Source organism: Coenobita brevimanus, chromosome 104 (genome assembly GCF_032717465.1).
Source record: "Coenobita brevimanus isolate Jiangsu-jjx chromosome 104, ASM3271746v2, whole genome shotgun sequence".
NCBI classification, from domain to species: domain Eukaryota; kingdom Metazoa; phylum Arthropoda; class Malacostraca; order Decapoda; family Coenobitidae; genus Coenobita; species Coenobita brevimanus.
The window spans coordinates 22,154,210-22,179,713 of NC_137057.1; positions in this window are offsets into that span (position 1 = coordinate 22,154,210).

The window sequence follows — 25,504 nt, forward strand, 5'->3', positions numbered from 1 at the left end:
ATTCTCCTGCAGGAGACCCTGCTCCCAGGCAATTCCACTTTCCATCTCTCGGGATACACCACCCATCTCCTCCCGTATATTCGTGGCGTTACACGGGGATGTGCCGTTCTGGTCCGGGACCACATCGAGTGCACGGATTGTGAGCCCCCTCCTTTCTGTGGACCTGATGTGGAGGTTCAGGGCGTGGTTCTCCATCTGGCGACGTCGCCCCTAACGGTATACAATGTATACCGGAGCCAGAGGAGCACCCTGGAGTTGGGGGAACTTTTCTCCCAAGCTGCCAGGGGAGCTGTGTACATTGGGGGCGACTTCAATGCCCACCACGCCCTGCTCTCTTCGCCTCTTCGGCCCAACGACGCAGGACGACACATCTCTTTAGTACTGGAGGAGGTGGGTGGTGTTGCCCTACTAAACGACACCACTGAGGCCACACATATTGACGGGGGGCGTCTGGACTTGGCGTTTGTGTCCTCCCCCCTTGCGGGCTCGGCAACATGGTCACTGCACCGACACCTCGCCAGTGATCATTTTGCCCTAGAGGTCACTCTGCCGACTGCTCCACTCCCACCGACGCCGCCCCCTCCTTTGCGGTGGGACTTCCGCAGGGCCGACTGGGTGGCGTTTGAACAGGCCTTAGCTGGGGCCTTTGCTGCATCTCCTCCCGCCTCAGACCTCGAGAGACGAGCAGAACAGGTGGCGAGTATTTTTTCACAGGCTGCCTCTCTTGCTATCCCCCTGCAGAGTCGATCCGCGAGGTGCTATCGGGACGGCTGGATTTACTGCGACAGGGTCAAGGAATTGAACCGGCGGCTAAATGCGGCACGCAGGCAGTACCGACGGCGTCGCACATCGCCACACCGTCGGTACCTGGTGGCTGTCACACGACACGTCACCACAGAGAAACGCCGCCTCAAGGAGGAGGCGTGGATTGGATGGTGTCGTACCCTAGATGCTCACTCCACACTCAGGGAGATGTGGAGGAGAATCAGGTCCATCTCCGATCCACGTCCTCCTCGGCCGCCCTCGCATCCTGATCCTGCCGCAGAGGCCAGCCGCCTCGCTCAGCACTTCGCGGATCGCTCTGCTTCAAGCAATCTCCCGCAATCCGTCCAGATCCTGCAGGCTCAGCTATGCACCGCTCGTGCCACGGCAGTTCAGGCTGCCTGTGATAGGCCAGACCCAGCTGATTGTCCCATCACCAGCGGGGAGGTCCTAAAAGCACTGCACCACAGGGGAGACTCTGCGCCTGGACTGGACGGAATCACATATTCACTCCTGTCACACGCTGGGGATAGCGGCAGCGAGCGCCTCGTTGATCTGATCAACCTCTCGTGGTCTGAGGGGCGTCTGCCAAGGTCGTGGAAGGCGGCTGTTATTCACCCGATTCCCAAGCCTCATGATCCTACCGCCATGCGCCCCATCTCCCTCCTTAGCTGTATCGCTAAAACGGCTGAGAGGGTTGTGCGGGCTCGTCTCGCTTGGCGGCTGGGACCACTGCACCCAAGGATCTTCGCATACCACCATGGTAGGAGTGCCACTCACTGCCTCGCGTCTTTCCTTGGGGAACTGAGAGGGGGAAAGGGGATGGCCGTCTTCCTCGACCTGGAAAAGGCTTTTGAACTAGCCAGCCCTACGGTTATTTTGGCTGCCCTTGCAGACAGGGGTGTGGGAGGCAGGCTTTTATCCTGGATCAGGGACTTCTTTGCGGATCGCTCTGCAGGGGTCAGATTCCAGGGGCACCTCTCACACTTTTGCACACATTTTAATGGCACGCCCCAGGGGAGCGTACTAAGCCCCCTCCTGTTTAATATCCTTATGGAGGGGCTCTTAACCATCGATTATGGGCCTGGCGTCACCCTCCTCTGTTATGCAGACGATCTTGCCCTCATTTTTACTAGACGGGATTGTTTTCGACAGGCAGACTTGGCCCTTTCTCGGCTCCATGCCAAGTGTGCCGAGTTAGGCCTAAAAATTAACATCCTGAAGACCAAGTGCCTGCCATTTGGACTCCGCCCCCCAGACTTTCCACTGCTACTCGGTGGCCATCAGCTCTCCATGGTCACTGCACATCGGTACTTGGGGGTCTGGCTTGACACGGGTCTCAACTTTGCCTGCCATGTTCGGTACCTGAGGGAGCGTGCATCCACCCGCATGGCTGCTCTCCGCTATCTGTCCAGGCGGAGTTTGGGGGCATCATATTCCGTCCTACGGACTTTTTATATACACGCAGTCCGATCCTTGGTGGACTACAGCGCCATCTGCTTGACGGGCCTTGCTCCGCCAGTCGCTAGATCTCTGGAGGTCATCCAGAATGATGCCCTCCGCATTATGCTGGGTGCTCCACGCTGGACCCGACTGGTCAATCTGCGTATGGAGGGTGGGCTGCCGTCTCTGGCCCATCGCATTGTGTTGCGAGCGGCAATTATCACTCTGAAGCTGATCCAGTGCCTGCCTCACCTGCCTGTCTCTGCCCTCCTAAAACGCCTTCTCTGCCGCCCACCCGAGCCGGCCCCTCAGCGTGACTGGGCCCGCACCACGGCCGCTGCCATCCATGGTTTGGGAGCTGCTGCGAGCCTCTGTCAAGATCCCGACTCTCCCTTTCCTGGATACGTTGATCCACCGCCATGGGATCCTCCCCTTTTTAATATTTTTGGTCCATCGGAGGCTAAACCCCGCTCCTTGATTCCAGCACTCCTTCGCCAGGAGGGTCTCAGTAGGGTGGCAGCTCTGGCCTCACCAGACTCAGCAATCTACTACACTGATGGCTCTGTTTCCCCTAATGGCGCAGCTGGAGCGGCCTTTGTCTCTGGGCAAATAGTGGAAGCTTGGCGACTCTCTTCAGGTATCTCCGCTTTCCAGGCGGAACTTGCTGCTATCCTGGGGGCTTTGCGCCATGCTCACCACCATCGTCGCAATCGAGTCATAATCCACACAGACTCTCTTTCCTCCATTCAGAGATTACGATCCTTCTCGCTGCATGACAACGTCTTTCTCCTCACAGCGATTCATACATTTGCGTCACTCCTTGTCCATAGGGGCGCAATAATTAACCTTCACTGGCTTCCGGGACATGTGGGAATTAGTGGCAACGAGCGTGCTGATGACGCGGCGCGCTCAGCTTGCGATCTCCCAGACATCACATTCCCATTACGCCCTAGTCCCTCGCACCTCATCCGCACTCTCACTGCCACCATAGGAAGACTATCCCTAGAGGACCATCAACTCTGGGTCACGGAGGGCTCTTGCTCTGCAAAATGGTATGCTACTGCCACGTTGTATTCCCTTCTGTCGCTCCCCCCAGGACTACCTAATTTTATTGTAGTCCGACTTCGAAGATTGCGGCTTGGGTTTCTTTGCTACAAGCAAATTAGGGGTATGGAGCCAGACCCGTGTGAACATTGCTTGGCCAGCTGTGAGGAGCCCCTTTTGCATTATCTTCTGGACTGCCCAGCCACCACCAGGCTCAGGTCTGAGCTCGACTCGGCCCTAGCCCGAACTGGTGATATCTTTAGGGACGCTGCTGGCATTGTTGCCCATGCTCCACTTAAAATATTACTTACTACGGTAAGGAATTACCCTCCACCTCGATAAAGCAAGTTCGCGCAAGTAGTGCGCACCTGTGACGGGCTCTCTGTTTGCCCGTGTCCCAGGAAACTGGGACGAATATCTCACAAACACAAACAAACAAGGGAAAGTGTGAGTTAGGGGGGAAAAAATTAAGGATTTAAGCACTTCATATGAGCAGCTGGTAAATGATAAGAGAGGGAGAGGAAGGCATGAGGAAAGTGGAGCGAAGATGAAGAGGCAAGTTACCGTGGGTAGAGATGGTTGGATGAAGAAAGGGGAAAAAAAAAAAAAGAACGAAAAGGCTGGGCGAAGATGGACGGCGAGAAGTAGAGTACATAAGCTCGTGAGTGCATAATAATCAATAGTATAAGACACAACACAAAAGCATGAGATCAGTAACCTAAATAAATAATAGCCGTAACATGATACACCGGGTGACACATATTATGCTTGCAGTCCTAGTGGAAACATGTTCGAATCCCAGCTGGGGCAGGAAACAGTTTAAATAGATGAATTTCGTTAAAGTAGATCTTACTAATCTACCATAAGCCCCGGTGACATGACCCCAAAACATCCCGCTAATACAAATATGCCAGTTTTGTATGAGACAGCCGAAGCAAGGATTCAGTATAAATGGTGGAGTTAGCGCCGAGGAGGTGATGTACGTAACAGGACTGCTGGGCCTAAGAGAACGGGCTTTTAAGCCTATCCCCAGAGTCGGAAACATAAAAAAAAAATAAACAAAACCATTAGAGGAGCGAATGCATGTCACTCGACAAAATATGTTGCTGGATAAGGTACAAGCTACATACAAACCAAATGTCAAGGAAAATCGTAAAACCACGAAATTCAGTCATCGCGTTTCACACAAAGCCAATCAATACTGAAAAATATATGGCGGCTGGCATTCGGTCGTATGTGATCAAATCCTCACAATAAGTACTTAGCTTCTGCACACTCGAAACAGCCTAGATCACCGCCTCCAGCCGAGATGGATCCTGACGGCACTACACTCTCCACGTCCACAGACCCTGACCATCACCTCACTTCTCGAAAGACCATCGGTAGAGAAGAAATTTAATGAACAACATCATCAAGACGGCCCTTGACTCTGATATACTCCTAGGACGTCTCAATGAGACGACCCTCAACTATTTCAAAAAATAACCAGCCCGAGCAGTTCCTCGTAGAGGACGCTCCTCGATTACCATCAGAGAACTCTGGCGGGCTCTCCACCCTGAGCCCGGGTCCATACTATCATTAGCTGGACGAATCTTACAACAACAACAACAACAACAACTGCACACCCACATAGTTGCTATTTCCTGAAGGTTTGGTGAAAATTGGCCTACAACTTTTCGAGATATTATGACAACACACACACACACACACACACACACACACACACACACACACACACACTCATATATATATATATATATATATATATATATATATATATATATATATATATATATATATATATATATATATATATATATATATATATATATATATATATCTCCCATTGGAGCCCAGTGTCCGGAGTATTGGACAGAACTGGGATTTATCAAGTCTTTATAAAGTAGGGAACCCCCGGGTAGGGACCTAATGAGCTTCGCGACTATGAGCCGATAGGCGGAGGGCGGTACGCTTAGTGCCCTCCTAGCGCAATGCCTCGCCCACCACCCCTGGGATCCAATGGGATATATATATATATATCGAAACAAATTTATGGCCTCGCCGTGGTAATGTCGGACGGTAAAATTCCACTCCTTCGGACGATTTCTCGTGCATTGTGGCAACGGCTCAGTCCATGTTATGATTGTTTACCCGCATCATTTATTCACTTCCCAAACCACGTGACACAACCACGCCTGCACTAGTCAAGTGAGCACTTAAGATAGTGCCCCGTCAATTTCTAGTACAGTGCTATTTACGAGCCACTATATATATATATATATATATATATATATATATATATATATATATATATATATATATATATATATATATATATCCCATTGGCACCCAGTGTCCTCAATATAGGACGCAACTGAGCATTTTCAAATTTTAATAAAGAAGGGAACCCCAGGGACCAATGAGTTTCGCGACTATGAGCCGACAGGCGGAGGGCAGTACGCCTAGCACCCATCCAGCAAAATCCCTCGCACAGGAACTCTGGGAGCCAATGGGATATATATATATATATCGAAAAAAATTTATGGCCTCGCCGTGCTAATGTCGGGCAATAAAATTCCACTCGTCCGGACGATTTCCCGTGCATTGTGGCAACGGCTCAGTCCATGTTATCATTCTTTACCTAGCATCATATATATATATATATAGCATTCCCTCTGCTTTCCCTATTTGTCAATTCTCCTTTTCCTGATATCGGGACCCATTATTTCGATTAAGCAAACTGATGGATCATGTGCTTTTAGTGGTTAGTTTGATATATCTCCATACAGGTTCTTATGCTTAAACTCTTCATTCTAGTATTTCGTGATCCATGGGCGTGGGAATATGCACAAATAATTGAAAATGAGTCTTTGGAAAATGAACATTTATTTTAGTCTTATGTGTGGAATCTGATACCAAAAGTAACGAGAGTAAAATATTTTCTTCAATCGGGAAGAACGACTGAGTGCAACAAGTGAATTAGGAAGTAAGTTTAAAATTTGCATACATAGTGATGGAAACATAGTACAGCTACCCAAATGATATATATATATATATATATATATATATATATATATATATATATATATATATATATATATATATATATATTGTTACCAAACAGAAAGAGATAACGAACAGTTCAAATGAGAATACTAAAAATCACTACTGTCCCGCAAAGTTCCAGGTTCAAAACAAAAGAGTTAGGTAAAATTACAAGTTAAAGTTTAATGCTCAAACTAACAACAAAACATTCAGGACTCATAAGGATAATGTAATGGCAAAAAACAGGTTAAATATATGGTTAACTGCAATAGCCTCTATTAACACGAAATTAGCAAGAGTAAATTTATCTAAGTCAGCCCTGATAAAATGAGAATACCAGATAATACTCAGTGAATGCAAGATATATTATTACAGAAACAAAATATTATTAATAAGGGCTGTCACCCAAAACACATGAATCACAAAATCCTTACCAGGCCTAGGAATTAACACCTTACGCTACACGGTACAAGAAAAAATGCAACAACACTCATACATTCTCAAATTATACAGCTGCTAGATGGTTGGAGACTTCCTGAGCACTCACAATAACAACAACTGTACAGGGGAGGACAGAGATGTGAACAAAATGAGGAGTAGATCTAAGTGGCAATAATGCAGAGACTGAGCTCATTATATAGGAGCCGGCAGAGCTTGATACAACTTGTAAGAAGGACGTGCAAATGAAGCCATGGGGACAAATAGTTGACAATCCTGCTCTGAACAACAGAAAGAACGACTTATTCTACTATAAGGGAGGAGGGGGGGGAGTGAGGTAGAACACGCTCGTGATCAAACATGCAGCATACTTTACGTTAGAATTACACAAAGGATGATGAAATCATAGGCTATGTAACACCTCCCCACAAAGAAAAAAGTTTACATAGGAAATTTCTTATTACTTTAAAACAATCTGTCTGAAGTCTAGATAAGCAATCTGCAATAGCATTTTCTTTCCCCTTGACATGTTGTATGTCTAATGAATACTCCTGAAGAAGTAGACTCCATCTTGTCAATATCTGATTTTTATCTTTAAACTTACTAACTTACTAAAGAATTTCAGTGGGTTATGATCGGTAAAAATGACTATGGGGTCAAAACCAGAACACAAATAAAATGAAAAATGCTGTAAACCCAAAATCAAGGCCAAAAGCTCTTTCTCAATAGTTGAGTAGTTCTTTTGAGGTGGAGTGAACTTCTTACTGTAATAAGATACAGGGTGTTCAATACCCTGATCATCCTCTTGCAGCAAAACAGCCCCAGCTCCTGTATCACTTGCATCAACAGCCATCTTAAAAGGCTTAGCAAAATTTGGAGTAGCGAGCACTGGCTGACTTAATAGGATAGCTTTAAGAGGATTCACAGTTATCGGTCCAGACAAATTTAACTCCCTTTTTCAGTAGGTCTGTAAGTGGTGATACAAGAATTGAAAAGTTAAGAACAAATCTCCTGTAATAACCTACCATTCCCAAAAATCTTTGTAGCTCTTTGCTACTTTTAGGTCTGGGAAGATCACTTATAACCTGAACCTTAGCTCCTGGTGGTGCAACATGTCCATCACCAATTACGTACCCAAGGTACTGAACTTCAGCTTGACCAAACTCACACTTTGATAAATTAGCTACAAGATTAGACTGAACCAAACGCTCAAGAAATTTACTGACACTGGCATAGGTGATCTTTCCAGTTGTCACTGAAGATTAATACATCATCAATATAAACAACACACCCTGCCAAACCCTCTGTTACAACATTCATGAGCTTCTGAAATGTGGCTGGTGCATTCTTCATACCATACGGCATTACAGAACATGCAAAAGTCTTTCCTAGTGTTACAAAACATGAGATCTCCCTAGCACGTTCAGTCATAGGTACTTGCCAGTATCCGTTTAACAAATCAAACTTACTTATGTACCTAGCCTTTCCGATCTTGTCTATGCAATCTTCCACGCGAGGGAGAGGGTAAGTGTCTGTTTTGGTTATCTGATTAACACGTCTGTAGTCGATGCAAAGCCGCTGTGACCCACCTGGCTTAGGGACTAGAGTGACAGGAGAACTCCACTCGCTCTGACAGGGCTCAATCATCTTGTGGTCCGATAGGTAGCCAAGCTCCTTCTGGATGAGAGGCACTTTCACTGTGTTCACACGGTAAGGAGGCAGTTTAATTGGCTTTGCGTCTCCAACATTGACATCATGCATCAACACAGTGGTTCTTCCTGGAGTGGCACGGAACACTTGCGGGTACTCCTGCAGTAATGCCGAAAACTCCTGCCTTTCCTCGGGAGGTAGATGAGAAAGCTTAGTCTGGAGATCATTCATGATATCAGGATTCTTCCCCAGACTATCACTCAGGCTCATGCTGCATGGGAGAACTTCACTTGCAGACTCGGGTGGAACAGCTACAGTGCAGACTGGATTATTTTCGTCCCACCTGTGATATAACTTTAGCATGTTGATGTGACAAAGTTGCTTGTTCTTTCTACGATCTGGTGTGGCGATGACATAGTTGACATCACTGAGTTTCTTCTCCACGAAATAAGGACCACTAAACTTGGCTTGAAGAGGTTGCCCATGCACCGGTAGCAGAATCAAAACCTGATCTCCTGGCTGAAAGTGGCGTAACCTGGACTTCTTATCATACCAAGTTTTCATCTTCTCCTGAGCAGCTCCTAAATTCTCTCTCGCCAGCTCTAAAGCAGTGGACAGCCGTTCTTTGAACTTCATCACATACTCCAGCAGGTTGACGTCATCTTTCTCCGACAGCCAGCATTCCTTGAGTAGCTTAAAGGGTCCTCTTACTTCATGGCCAAACAGTAGTTCAAAAGGTGAGAAGCCCAGTGATTCATTTGGAGATTCTCTTGCGGCAAATACAACAAATGGAAGACCTTTATCCCAGTCTTTCTGATGTTCCAAACAGTATTTTTTGAGCATCGATTTCAGTGTTTGATGATATCTCTCCAACGCTCCTTGGGTCTGGGGATGGTAAGCTGAAGACGTGCTCTGGGTGATGCCCAACTCTTTCAGAGACTGCATGAAAACATTTGACATGAAATTACTTCCCCGGTCTGACTGTACCTCCTTGGGCAGACCAAACTTTGTGAAGAATCCTAGCATTTCCTTAACCACGTTCTTTGCTGAGATATTTCTAAGTGGAATGGCTTCAGGATAACGAGTAGGCATATCAATCAGGGTCAACACATAAGAAAATCCTGAAGAAGTCTTAGGAAGAGGGCCCACAATATCCACCAACACACGGGTGAATGGCGCCTCAAAAGGAGGAATGGGAACTAGAGGTGCAACCTTTTCGGTCTGATTACACTTCCCCACAACTTGACAGGTGTGACAAGACTTACAATACCAGGAAACATCTCTGAAGATACCTGGCCAGTAGAAGTGTTTCAAAATGCGCGCCACAGTCTTCCTCACTCCAAGGTGTCCTGCCAAACTGGAATCATGAGCCACTGTAATGATATCCTGCCTACAAACACGAGGGATGACAACTTGATGTACAACCTCCCATTCACAGTCGGCTGATGCTGTTGGGGGTCTCCACTTCCTCATAAGTACTCCTGACTTTATATAATAACAAGTAGAAACACCGGCTGACTCTTCCTCACTGCAAGCAGAGTTAGCCAGACCTTTCAACTCAGGGTCAGCAACCTGCAACTCAACCAACTCTTGACGAGACAAATTATCAACACTACAGGGTACTGCCTCATCTGGTGAGTGGTCCAAATTAGCAAGAAAAGTGTCAGCTAGGATAACATCATCATCATCATTATCCTCTAAGTCACCAGTAACTTTAGACTTAGCCCTAGTGACAGCACATGCAGAGAACACATCAGGGACATCACAATCCTGGGCCGCAGCCACTGGCTCACTAGACAACTGAGGAGCTGGACACACTTGACTTCCACCAATATCATTTCCAAGTAAGAAAGTTACACCTGACATTGGGAGTGTCTCAACCAACCCAACCATAACGGAACCATTAACAAAACCAGACTCTAAATTCACTCTGCACAGAGGGACAGAGAAGTAATTATTCCCTACACCTTGTAAGATTACAGTTTCATCAGAGGAATTAACATTAGAGCCTAGAACACTGGTCAGCATAAGGGATTGGCAAGCACCTGTATCACGATATATTTTAACTGATTTCCTGTCATTACTGTCCAGAGGACTGACAAAACCATCAGACAGGAAATTAGCACATGAACTCTTGAGAGTGTCACCCACGTTACTGCTCAAAAGAGGAGCTTCAAAATGAGGATTTAATTTACCCCTCAAAGCAGGTTCAGTTAACTCAGTTAAAGAATTCTGGGAACTCTCAAGGGTGGACACTAGACCAATTGACTGAATATTTAAAGACCCCTTTTTGTTCACATCACGCTGTCTCCTGAAACATTTCTCCATAGTATGACCAAGCTTACTACAATAAGTACATTTACTTTTCTGAAATCTAGAGGTGGAGCTGGTATTTACTTCCTGAGAAACATCATCTTTATTCTCTTTCCTGTTACCTGTACTCTGAGTAGAGGCAACGTACTTACTCTCAGCTTTCCTTTTTTCTCTAGAATATCTCTTGTGAGTGAGAACATAGTCATCAGCTAAAACTGCAGCATCAGACAAATTATCTATTCTTCTCTCATCAAGATATAGGCTTACATCCTTATTAATACACCTTTTGAAGTCCTCCAGCAAAATCATCTGCTTAAATTTGTCAAAATCAGAACCCACATTCTTAGAATTTAACCACTGCTCTAACAGATCTTCTTTGATTTTTGCATACTCAACATGGGATTGCTTATCTTGCTTATAAGTTGTCCTAAATTTTACTCTATAGGCTTCAGGAACAAGTTCATAGGCCTTAAGAATCAAGCTCTTAACTACATCATAATTATCACATTGATCCTGAGGCAAAGATGCATAAGTTACTTGAGCTTTACCTGTGAGAACAGTTTGAAGGAGTACAGGCCAATACTTTTTGGACCAATTAAAACCTGTAGCTACCCTCTCAAACAACTGAAAATACTTTGTTAAATCAGATTCATTAAAAGAAGGGACAAGTTTAACATTTTTAGCCACATCAAAATCATCAGAGCTAGATGATCCAGTTCCACCTTGTTTCATGCGATACTCATGGTCTGCCTGAATCCTAGCAAGTTCAACTTGTGCCTGAAACTCAGCCTCCTTAGCACGAGCCTGAAACTCAGCCTCCTGAATACGAGCTTTTGCCTGAAATTCAGCCTCCTTAGCACGAGCCTCCTGCAGGGCTAGCTGTAACTTAGCTAATTCAATCTGCGTTTGCTCATTTCGAGGAGTTACATTAAACAAGCTTTCATTGATCATGTCAACAATTTGATCTTTAGAATGATGAGAGCGAACAGCAATTCCCAATTGTTGAGCAACAAGCTCAAGTTCATTCTTTGTTCTGTTTTCTACATCACACACTGTTTGCACATTTGACAAAAAATCTTTGGCTTCATCAAGCGTAGTAATAGTAGACATCATGAATAAATCAGTCACAAAATATCAAGCAATATCCTTATGATAATATCCTGAATATCCTGATGAGAGGTCGCCAAATTTATGTCACGGAACAGAAAGAGATAATGAACAGTTCAAATGAGAATACTAAAAATCACTTCTGCCCCGCAGTGTTCCAGGTTCAAAACAAAAGAGTTAGGTAAAATTACAAGTTAAAGTTTAATGCTCAAACTAACAACAAAACATTCCGGACTCATAAGGATAATGTAATGGCGAAAAACAGGTTAAATATATGGTTAACTGCAATAGCCTCTATTAACACGAAATTAGCAAGAGTAAATTTATCTAAGTCAGCCCTGATAAAATGAGAATACCAGATAATACTGAGTGAATGCAAGATATATTATTACAGATTCAAAATATTATTAATAAGGGCTGTCACCCAAAACACATGAATCACAAAAACCTTACTAGGCCTAAGAATTAACACTTTACGCTACACAATACAAGAAAAATTGCAACAACCCTCATACTCAAATTATACAGCTGCTAGATGGTTGGAGACTTCCTGACCACTCACAATAACAACAACTGTATAGGGGAGGACAGAGATGTGAACAAAATGAGGAGTAGATCTAAGAGGCAATAATGCAGAGACTGAGCCTATTATACAGGGGCCGGCGAGCTTGATACAACTTGTAAGAAGGACGCGCAAATGAAGCCATGGGGACAAAAAGTTGACAATCCTGCTCTGAACAACAGAAAGAACGACTTACTCTACTATAAGGGAGGAGGGGGGGAGTGAGGTAGAACACGCTCGTGATCAAACATGCAGCATACTGTACGTTAGAATTACACAAAGGATGATGAAATCATAGGCTATGTAACAATATATATATATATATATATATATATATATATATATATATATATATATATATATATATATATATATATATATATATATATATATTACAGACACAGCATGAAGCTCAGAATTTATACAGATACTGAATATAAGATTAGTCCAGATGTGGGCCAGAGACAAGTGTATAAATTTACTAGACGGACCAAAATATTAATGATGACTTCATCCGGACTCCTGGCAGTTATCACATGATCTGTCGTGCTGCAGTGAGATCTCATTAAGATAACACAGTAGGGATTACGTATCTTCATTACGAGTGGCGAATTGAAAACTTAAACAACATTGCATCAAATTTTCTGTGAAATAGGAGCCCCATCTCTCCCTGCCATCTAATTTTCATTGCTTTCCAAGGGAGTTCGACTGATGTTACAGTCTCTTTTCCAGGTCTTTAATTCCGGCAGCAGCTAAGTTATTCCGTTCATATAAAGTAAAATTAAGGGTCTATTATTATTATGTCATGCACGTTTTTAAACAGACACCAAACCGTTGTCCTCCTCACCCTTCACCTTCCTGCTGTATTGCCACACCTCTGATGTCGATCACATTGTGTCTTGTTGATGAGCAAGGCTATGTGATTAGCACCGAGGGATGAAAGCAGCGATGATAAGGTAAAGAGAAGACTGGGTTTAAGGGGAAAGCTGGGATTGTAAGAGCAGAAGAAGGCTATGAGGAAAGGATAAGGGGTGTAAAAGGAGTGTTGAGACAAAGAAGAGGTTATAAGAGTAGAGGCAGGGCAGTTAACGAGGAAGGGAAGATTGGCAGTTTTTTACGATGGAATGCTAAAGAATAGAAGCCTGATAAGAACTAAGTTTATGACTGATAAAGGAAAGTCTGAGGGAAGGAGACGAGGTTTTAGGAGTAGAAGGCTGGACCGGGAGGGGGGCTGGAGGATGTTACGGATTGGGTAAGAGAAAGAGAAGGGTCTTCCAGTGGGAGAAAAAAGTGTTTTTAGGGAATTGGGAAGTGAGTGATGGATATGAAAGTGGAATAGGTAATGAGACTTAAAAAAAGGACTATAAAGCAACGGGCAGGATTGTGAGGGAATGCTATGTGAGGGGACTTCGACGTAAGTTAATGGACAGAAGACTTGTGTGTGTGTGTGTGTGTGTGTGTGGGTGTGTGTGTGTGTGTGTGCACGATTCTACACATAATCTTTAGTCCAGTAATTAAATGGCAGAGGTTGGAGAAAATTGCTTTATTTTGTTTCTCAACTGATTCTGACAGGAAATTAGATCTACTAACCAGGATAAAAATCTACCCTGATCTGCTCACTGCTGATACCCTAAATTTGCCTTAATCCAAGATGGCCGCCATCGCGGGTATTTAATTCCAAAAATTGGCACATCTTCCACACGAATAGAGCTATGAATGCAAACAAAGTGTCTAATCCTATGTTTTTGGGGTCAGGCAATTCATTATAGCATTTTTAATACGACTGAGATGTTTCTAAAGCTTGAATGTGACAAGACTCCCTGACTGCATGACACATGTAACTAAATCAGCTAGAAAACTCGAACTACCTATAATCTACTCTACTTGAACTTATCCATATCATACATCTCGAACTTAATCTAACATCCTGAGAGAATAGTCATCCAGAGACTCTGCTTCCTGTTCACTGCATCATTGGTGCAGGTGATTTCCTTGCCATGACCACAAGTCAGTGTACAGGGCATGATCTAACCCAATGAATTAAACAACTCAAACTACCTATGTATAGTCTAGTATACTTGAACTTATCCACATCAAATTCCCAAATTCCAGGATGTGGGATGTTGCGATGCAGCATCTGCATATACCCTGACCACATAGGTTGTGGTTCTAGAAGATGGAAGGCCATTGTCCACATCACATCAAGGTTGTCATTCTGTATGTCTCGCTGGAACACTTCAACATTGGTGTACATAATCTTGGAAAGAACTGTCTTTGGATCTCTCTGTTCCACCAGATTCACTTTTGCTAATCGCTTGACGACCTCCATGTCCACCTTGAGTCGTGGGATTCTCCTGGTACTCTGGATAGCTGAGGTGAATGTTGCCATTTGGCCCATTACATGGATTGATCCGTGGCCATCTAAGTTCTGGAGGCATGGTCAACATTGTCTGCTTGGTACTGGAGGAAGGAACATGAAACTTGTTCTGGGAGATCAACACCTTGCACTACCGCAGCGTTGCATCTGTACTTGTTTGCTTCTGTGTATGAAGAGCAGAAGCCAAGTTTGTTGATCATGTCAACCAGATCACGGTGACCATACTTGTGTTCCAGTGTCACGCTGAGACCAACTTGCAGGGGTGGGAGAAATGAGCGAGGACACGTGGACTGCATGATAGACTGACCTATTAAGGCCACATGCAACTTTGCATTTCTGCTCTTGATAATGCTGCCTAGGAGTAGTTGCAATGAATGAGGCTGGTATGCAATATTTGAATCAACAGAACGCATATCCTCTGAAGTTGGATACTCCTCTTTATGACGTTCCATGGACTTTATCTCTGTTCTTATGAATTTCCCAATATTTTCAATAAGTCTGTCCATATCGGAGAGTTCTTTCATTTCACTTGCTCTGTCATGGGCTTCTTGAATGATGGATTTAACACTGGACGTCAGAGTGACGACATTAGGGCGTTGTCTGATGGTGGTAATTGACACCCTTGCTCCATAGTGGTTCTCCAGCTCTCGCTTCTGTTGCTTGGGGGTGTAGATTTCCTCTTAGGTCATGCCACTCTCTCTGAGCATAACTTGGTACAGGTCTTGCAATGTAATGGTTTCATCGTCGTTCTTTTCCAGAAAATCGATTGCATATTGAATAGCACCAACTTTGGATGTGCTTCTAGGTCGACCAACTTTTCTTCTCTTGGTGGAAGAATTGCATTCTTCAGATGCAAATTCCGGAGGGGCCTTTCCCTTCATGAACAGGTCCTTGCACGTGTGGTGGTATAGGGCCTCCTCAGCTGGTAGCTCATTTACCACTGAGAGACGAGACTGGACCTTCAAGGCGCAATCATCCTCTCTGGTGTGACAGTGACTTAGAATGTTCTCTTGAAATCCTAGAGTCATAACATGACTGTATCTGTAACTAGCTTTGGTAGGATTTTTCTGTGCAAGAGACATTTCAACAAACACTTCACAGAAGAGACAGTGGGTTTTGAAATCAAAGACATTTTCCTCAGCTGATCTCAGGTTTGCCTTGACCACTTCGGAAGAATCACGCTTTTTGGCAGATTTGATGGTTTTGGGATTTGTGTGCCTGTTCCTGCATACTTTGTGCACAAAGATATCATGATTTTTGTCAAAAACCAAATCTAGGACATCTAAGTTTCTCTCTTTGTTCGCTTTGTTAATGCCAGCACACTCTTTCTCTGTCAGTTTGACATAGTCATTGGACTTGTGTAGGTCAATGTCTTCTCTGCAGATGACACACGTCATCTCTGTTCAGTCTTTAAGTTAGTTCATCTATCCTCCACCACAAATATGCTGTTATTCCATGCACATGCAACCTGTAGAAATTAAACGAAACCCATTTACAATCTAGAAACACTTCAAATAACGACAGTGAAGGCATGCTGTGGATTACAAATAAGACAGAAAAAAATAGAATAATATGACAATTCTTTGCACAAAATTTAGAGTATGATTGCAATTATCTGCAAATAGGTCACATACAGACAAATAATACCATAATAAATGAACTCCTTGACCTGAAAAACATAGGATTAGACACTTTGTTTGCATTTATAGCCCTATTGGTTTGGAAGATATGCTAATTTTTGGCATTCGGTACTCGCGATGGCGGCCATCTTGGATAAGGGCAAATTTGGGGTACTAGCAGTGAGCAGATCAGGGTAGATTTTTTATCTTGAGTAGTAGACCTAATTTCCTGTCAAAATCAGTTGAGAAACAAAATAAAGCAATTTTGTCCAACCTGAGTGGATTTTTTTACTTTAATTACTGGACTACTTAGCAGCCTTCCTGAGACGAAACAGTACCCTCACGTACCATAAACCTCCGCATGTCAAGACTTCGGCGCTAACACCCACCGTCCATATTGAATATATGCTAGGCTGTCTCTCAGAGGACTGGTGTATTGGTTTTAGCGGGAGTATATGTAAGTAAAGTAAACTTCAGCAAAATTTAAAACCTTTAAACTTTCCTCTGCTCCAGCAAGGATTTGAACCTTCGTTCATTGGGACAGTAAACTACCTTTCTACCTGCCGTTACTGAAAGAATATGAGGAAAAAATGCTTTGGGAGAAGAACAAATGAACATTAAAGAGATTACGGCTACGTGAAACACAGCTTAACAAAGGTACGATAAAGAATTAGTGAAAGATGTTAGAGATTAAAAAATCAGGAATTGAATAGGATTATATATATATATATATATATATATATATATATATATATATATATATATATATATATATATATATATATATATGGAAATATATTTCGGGACAAGGGTGAAAAACGGTGTGAAGAATAAACGGGGAAGAAGGAAAAGATGAGTGTGAAGGTCTGGCAAATAGAGATGACGGCAGACTATAAGAGAGAGAGAGAGAGAGAGAGAGAGAGAGAGAGAGAAGGGGGGGGGGGCTACTGAGCAACGGAATATCCAATTTCTTCTTATGTCCACCGTTGTATATGTGCCTTATATTTTCCTCTTCCAGACAGGTGAGTGGCCAGGAAATGGTCTCGTCTGCAAAACGCTAACGAGTAAAGAAAACCTGTCCTACCTCTACCTTCCGACATGGTAGGTGAACGGATTACCCAAATATTTTTCCACTCACTAACGTTCTCATGTTATTCTCGCCCTTTTCTCTGCACAACAATACTCGATCTCACTCCCCTGCCAATCTGTCTGCCTCTCTCACTCTCCCTCCTCTCGCAGCCATGTTTACTATACTGTCCATAGTTCCCTTCCCTGAAATGTGTCTTTCTCCTTGTTCGCTTTCCCTTCCACCCGTTGCTTCCTCTTATCCCCCTTTCGTTACTTTTGCTCAATATTCTCCTTCCTTCTCCCACTGTGCTTACTCCCTCGGTCACCTTCAAGCTCTCTCCTTCATATGCCTTCTCCCAGCCTCTCTCTCTCTCTCTCTCTCTCTCTCTCTCTCTCTCTCTCTGACCTGTTCATGTGGAGACATGCTTTCGGAGATTCCCAAGCCCTGATTCTCTTGCTGCTTGTGTTTTCAGGAGCTACCGTATCAAAAAGACTTCATGGTGAAAGACGAAGGTGAGTATACGTGTAGTATGTTTTAGGGTAAGTGAGTAGGTTTAGTTTAAAAACAGTGAGGCAATTGAAGTGTTGAGTGACATGTTCATAGGTATGGAAAATGAGGCTGAAATGGTGAGTGGTAAGGCAGACTATGTAGAGGAAGTGGAAGCAGAAGCTTTCAGCAGGGTAGATAACTTAGAAACTCGGCTGGTTAAGGTTGAGACCAGGATAGATGATAATGCTATCTTCAAGCCAGTCAAGGGAGAGTATAAGGCCAAGGTAAGCATCAGTGACATGTATGTATGTAATAAGAATAGGTTCCAGGTTCTATAGGATAAAGTGCAGGACGTTCCGAGTCTCATACTTGTCATAGATTCGTTGATTAGACATCAAGAGATGGAGTTTTGTACTAAGGGTTCTAGAAGGAAATGTCCTTCTTCTCTGGGTGTAGAACACAGGACGTGACAGAGAGTTAACGGCTTAGTCAGCAACACCACAGAGGACTCAGTCTTTGTTACTGTGGTAGGAACGAATAATGTACAGTACGTTCAGGCAGGTCAGAGGAGATACTTAGGAGGTGTAGAATTCTTATGTGGAACTTCAAGGAAAGCCTTAGACAATTTGTATGTGGTCTGTTATCCAGTTTTTGCGTTGGCTCTGTGAACCTCAGTACAATGATACAGGTTAATTGTAGGGTAGAAAGTCTGTGCAGAAAGGAGGGTGTGATGTTTGCTGATGTTTGGAACAATTTTTATAATGACAGGAGCTTGTATGGTGGAGTCGGCCTTCACCTCGAGGGGGTAGGTAAAACTAGGTTAGGTAGGGTTCCAGATGATAGTGTTAGGCATGCTTTAGAGAGTAAGAGACAGGAAAGAAAAAGGGACAGTTAATGGCATAGCTGTGAGCAATCCAATCCCTGAAACCAATCGTGGTAGGTAAGTGAGGTGAGTCAGGCAGATCTGACTTCACCCCAAGTGTAGGTAAACAACCACGGAAATTGTGGGGAGGGAGGGTCACATCAGTGGCTCGTAGGAATGTTCAGATCTCGACTGAGGACTTAAACTACTAAACACTGTTATTTTGGTATGTCTCACAGCCTTAGAAGATCGAACAGTATTATGAATAATGTACAACATATGAATGCAAGACGTACAATTCCAATATGTGACGAAATAATTACTTTTGCAACTACCGAAAATCCAGATATAAGTGGGATTACAAAATCATGGTTAAGCCCTCGTTACAAGTACCTTCTTAGAGAAGCACCACTACAGCACTATAAAATATTTAAAAAAAAAAAAAAATAGTGACTCCTCAAGACCGGCTGGTGATTTCTAATATATATAAAAAACAACATAGAGGCAATAAAGATAAGTCAACTGGTATTGAAACCTACGATTCATTGCATGTCAACCTCTTCAAAGGGAGTAATAAACTCATTCTTTTCAGTGTAGTATACCGACCAGCCAAGTTAGATGAGGAAAAGAATAAATTATTTCACGAAAAAATAAAACCAATCTTAAAAAAAATAAAATAAAAAGGACGGCATTTTTTCAGGAGACTTAAATAATCCGAATATTGATTGGAAAACTACATGTGCAGACAAAGACGGGAACAGGCTGTTAGAACTGGCAAACAACGCATTTTTAAGTCAAGTAGTGAATATACCGACAATGGTAATAATATACTCGACCATGCCCTAGCACCAGACACTGATGTAACATACTCGCGTGATGTCGGTGAAAATTTTACTAACAGAGATCATAATATCGTTAGACTTGAAGTTAACATCAACTGTATCGCCAACATTAATAGCATTTTAGTAAAAAAAATAATAATAAATAAAAAATAACTTCTAACACCAACTGGATTGAGTTACAAGTGGATAACTAAACATATCTGAAAAATATTAAGAGACCAACTCATGTCTATCGAGCTGCTAAATAATTATTAATATATATATATATATATATATATATATATATATATATATATATATATATATATAACTCATTGGATCCCAGAGCTGCTGGGCGAGGCATGGCACTGGGAGGGTACTAAGCGTACCGCCCTCCGCCTATCGGCTCATAGTCGCGAAGCTCATAGGTTCCTACCCGGGGGTTCCCTACTTTATCAAGATTTGAAATTTCCCAGTTTTGTCCAATGCCTACTAGCAGGGGTAAAAAGGCGAACCCTCTAATCCTATCTGTTTTAGCTCAATTTTTCTTTCTATTCCAGAAAGACCATGGAACCTCTTACGCTTCTGAGGAGGAACTATAAGAGGTCCAAGAACTTTCTCTTTCAGCTTTTGCAAACTAACACAGTATTTGTGTGTATTTGGTTAGTATTACCGGTGACCTCAAATGACCTCGGAGGTCAACCTCACATAGCCTTTGTCCGAACTGGAGGCCATGTCAGTCTCAATGCCAAAGATTGGGCTGTAGGGGTACTCGGCGTTGCCCAGGCCAAAAAAGGCGAACACTACCGGTGACGTCACATGACACAGATCTGAATTTTGGCCCCCTAAAACCATCCTTGGGTCACCTTGATTCAGAATATATATGGGTCTGGGGGTCTCTGGCCCTTGGTTTGGGCGTGATGCAAGGACACACAGACAAACATCACAGCAATTTATATATATATATATATATATATATATATATATATATATATATATATATATATATATATATATATTTATATATATACATATATAGATAGATAGATAGATATTTATTCATTTATATGGAATGCGGATGTTGCGGTGGGTGGGAGAGTCGTACTCTTTTCTATCTTTTTCTTTTATACGTTCGTGATATCTTAGTAGAATTAGACATTTTTCCAACAGATAACCTCTTTATGGGTCAAAGGGCCTCCTGTTACCTGAATTTTTTATTTACTCTCTCTCTCTCTCACCATGCTCTGCAGTCCCTCGCCCACAATTTACCTTTCACCTCAGGCACCGCAGCACCACCGTGACCTGGGACTATGCCGTGGCTTAGCTTTTTACGTAACTCTCAGTGACAACAAGAGCCATAAACACAGCGGCATTCATGACCTCCCAATAACTTGAACACTTTATAAGAAGAATAAAAGGACTATGCATGCGGCTTCTTTTTAAAGCAAATAGTAAATGGAGTACGGGTACATCTGTACTCCAGATATTTACTAAACAGCTAATTGTGGATATTAGTTTATGTGGGTGAAAGATTCAAATTTCAAGGCTATAAATCTGGAACGAGTTGGCACTTTTACTATAGACTGGTTGTGGTGTTGACATCCACTGAACGATCATTTTTCTTTTATGTCGGTCCCACAGGATCGACAAAATCCATTGTGTGTTCCTGACTTTGACACCCACTTACTCAGTCACCGAGCTAGTGTACCTATTTGAAGGATGGACTTTGGTATGTTGCAACTATAGAGTTTTATGAGTCACATTTAAAATGTGCGTGTTGAAGGGTGGGAGTATTGTTTGTGTGTATGGCGTGCGTTTAGGGTTTATCTGTGGTGCATCTGAGATATACTGTATGTGGTGTGCATCTGGTTTTGTCTAAGGTTTGTCAGAGCAGTGTGTCCAAAGACAAGGGGCGCCTTTTGGAATGTGTTGCGATTGTGGATACGGTAAGGATGTGTGCGACATTAAATGTTTCATTTGCCTTGCTGTTTACCGGATCACGCTCACTTAATGTGCAACAAGGAAGTTCTTTACCTTGTGTCTCTGTTCGCAGTTTCACAACATCGTCAGTATTGTCATATGATTTGTGAAGTTTGAGTATGACATTATTTGGTCCTAATGCTGCAACAAATATGATACCAAACTTTTTTCTGAGTTTGATCGAAGTTGTTGATCTACTGTTTCACATCAAGGTTCAATGTTATTGTTTCCGCAATATTACAATATCAATTTTTCATTCTTCTTCTCCTTCTTATGACCATTTCTGGCCTTAGAGCAACCGGTTACACATAGAGAAATAGATTATCGTGATTATTATTACCAGTATTATTGTTCGAGCAAGTGAGGCGAGCGAGAACACCAAATTTAGTCACAGTTTGGACCCTCGACATACAGTATGTACCCTAGCGAAAGCTTAATCGCTTCAGCAAGAAATGAGGGCAGGGGTCGGGAGGAAAACTCTGTAGTACAGCAGCGAACTTTTTTGGATATCTCAGCCAATTTTGAAGTTACAAGAAAGATAAACACCAAATTGGAAATCACATAAAAATCAATTATCTTCATTTCATAGGCAACCCGTAATTCCCAATAGTTTTTCCGTAAATCGATGAAACTGTTTTTTACAAGGCAGATTAGCGTAACAGCCGGCTGTGCAAAAAGTAACGGTCTAAGGTTGTGTGAGTTGCGCCTCTGTATTTTCCGACGATTGCTGAGAGCATCCATGTTTTACCTTTAAAATATATATATATATATATATATATATATATATATATATATATATATATATATATATATATATATATATATATATAATAATGATAATACGTTCTGTTTGGCTTTTTTTTTGGGGGGGGGGGAATTTTTGACTGAATCCGAGTCAGACTAATACAATACTCTGATCGACGAAAGAAACTCTGAAAATCTGATTTCTGATTCGAAACGGATCGCACCGACAGATTTGGTGAAAGTAATCATTGTGAGTGAGCAAAAAGCAAAGTCATTATTAACTTGCTAGGTCCCAAGCCCTAGACATAAAATTAAAACAAGAGGAGTATTGGTTTTAGAAAGTGTGAAGGAATATTTTTCGTGTAACCTAATAAGTTCTTTTTAGTATTTTAAGGTCAGGAAATCAGAGGAAGTTGATGAGCCACATGAGACAATATTCAGCACTACCTGACTTGGCCGCTCGCTCGAACGCGTTCCACACTTTTGTGTGGACCCCTAGTACATGTTTTAGATTATGGCTATTGCTATATAGTCGTTATCATTATACTTTCCATCAGCAAAGTTTTATTTGTGTGTGTGTGTGTGTGTGTGTGTGTGTGTGTGTGTGTGTGTGTGTGAGGAGGGGTAAAGGAGTGGGAGTTAATCACATCCGAAATCAAACACACCTATAGAAGGATCACAGTTATTGTATTTTCTTATCAAGACTGGCATGGAATAAATTTAATATTACCAAACATTTCTGAAGCTTTATTATTTATATTTTTTTGTTTTACGAGTATATTCTTCAGAAGGAATACTCTCTCTCTCTCTCTCTCTCTCTCTCTCTCTCTCTCTCTCTCTCTCTCTCTCTTCATCACTGTCTTTCCTATTCCACTGCACCTGTCCATCAATACGCTGCCCTTTTTCAAATCCCTCTCATCCATCATCATACACGTTCTTCCAGCAAGTAATCCTCTACATCCCTCGCGTCCCCCATATTTTCCCCTTCCAAGCCTCCATTGTCTTCCTGCGCTTTGTTTCCGTATACACTTCTGATTCTACCACATGATTTTAGCTCTGCATTTAGCAGTCATAATTACTACTATATATTTTTTATTCCTATGTAACAGGCTAAAAAAAAGTAGTAAAGTGTGCGTTTTAGTAACATACATAGTGCTGCTAGTGGTCATATGTCTTTGTGTGGTTATACCAACTTCTTTATCGTTGAGAGTTGTTGCCGATGGATGGCAGTGCTGGTGTGTTTGGGCTCTGGGCCCGTACTTATAAAAACTACATCATAGTTAGGTGAAAGTCATAAATGTGAGACTTAGGGAGCACCTCATCATAACTAAGTCGAGACTTTGTTAGGTCGAAGTCACAAGCTGCTGAGTTAGCGGTTGGTGCTGCATAGCACTTGAGAGTTTCGAAAAATGAAGAAAAATCTAAGAAAACAACAGAGAAAAGATGCTACAAAAAATCAGAAATTACTACGATATTTTCTTAAATGTTTTCAGGGTAAAGTAAACAGATTAATGTCATTTTTGAGGAATTATTAATTTACCACTTTGTGTTGTGGACGAGGACATGTTGCCTCTCCACACCACCCTGTAAACAAACACCACCACCGCTATCCAAGCATGGAGAACTCCAACAATGTAACAAGCAAACGTTCCAGAAAGCAAAATTGGACCCCCGATGCCACATATAAAGCTGGCACAGTTGTATCTTGAGAACATACACGTGCTGAAGGGGGTTAAAGCCTTGTTCCTTGCCGTTGGTCTTGTTAGTGTCTCCCGCACCAAATCGGTCACAAAAATTATGCCCGCACGGTCCAAACGATATCTCTTGACCAGTTCTGCATCACTTAGCTCGTTAAGCACATCTTTCCTTTCACGAAAATGTCTTGGTTGACGCTGGTGAATTTGTTGTTGTTGTGGTGCGGCGGCCATCTTTACTGTTATGATCGAGTCATAAGCCGCGTCCGAAGCGCTATACCCACTCGGGAGGGGTCTTAAGCTATGACTCAGTTTAAGTCGAACATAAGGACTTATGACTCGCTCCTATGAATTTAGGACAGACTTTAGCCCTATGACTCAGTCTTAGTGTTTTATAAGTACGGGCCCTGGTGCTGTGAGTGCTGTATCGCAACATCTGTATAAGTGATGCGTGGTGATGCAACCTAAGCTGCTCTGTTGCCATTTTTTGCTGAGTCGCGTAGTTGCTGTTGTTGCTCCTACAAGCTCGCAGTGCTTCTGCTCACGTTGAGTGACCAGCTTTTCTCACTGGTGAACCAGATTTACAATATGTTTCTCTGTTTAGGATCTTGTAAGTTACGTTCAAGGTGTGTTGCTGATCCGTTGTATCAACCTTGGTAGGTGCAGCTGAGGGTGATGAAGTCTGTATAATCTACTGATTATGTACACGAGATCCTCTGCCTATTCACTTAAGAAAATGGGACGACATTTTCACTGCTTTGTGGTATCATTGTACACTGATTATGGTGCTTAATGAAGTCATTACAGTTTCAGCCATTTGATAATATTCAATGTAGTACCACAGTATACTGAGTTAGACTAAATATATTACAAGTCTATATTCACCGTCATATTAATAGGGGTGGTCGATGGTCTGATAGTTTAGGGGGTACTCGGTGGGAAGAAGCTTCAGAACTCCTGCTTTAAAGCTGCCTTTACGCTAGTATATGAGAATATAACTTTGTTTTATGCATGCTGAATTTCCTCACATACTCTTGTTTTGTCATATTTATGGTTTTTGTTAATTTTACTGCTTCAGTTTTATCTCCAGTAGATATTGCCTTGATGTTTCTACCCTATTCCATTAATAGTTTCACTTTGTTTGAGAAAGTTTCAAGCATAGGCTAAATTAGCGTATGACAGGCATGGGTTGCATACAAAATTTGTCATTCGTATAGTCACACTCCTGTGAGGGCTGCCTAGCGTGGAACTGCATGGGCCATTGTAGGCAAGGTAAATTGGCCACACTCTTGTGGGAGCCGTCTAGCATGGGCCTATTACTGCAGTTATCCTTTCTTCTTAGGTCCCTCACTTTGGTCCTAAGTTAGGTTAGGTTAGGTTAGGCTGGTTAGGTTAGCTTGGTTTGGAATAAAAAAATCACCTTCCGACAGAAACGAATATCAGATTGAAATTGATCACACTATAAAACATTAAAAAAATGAAACT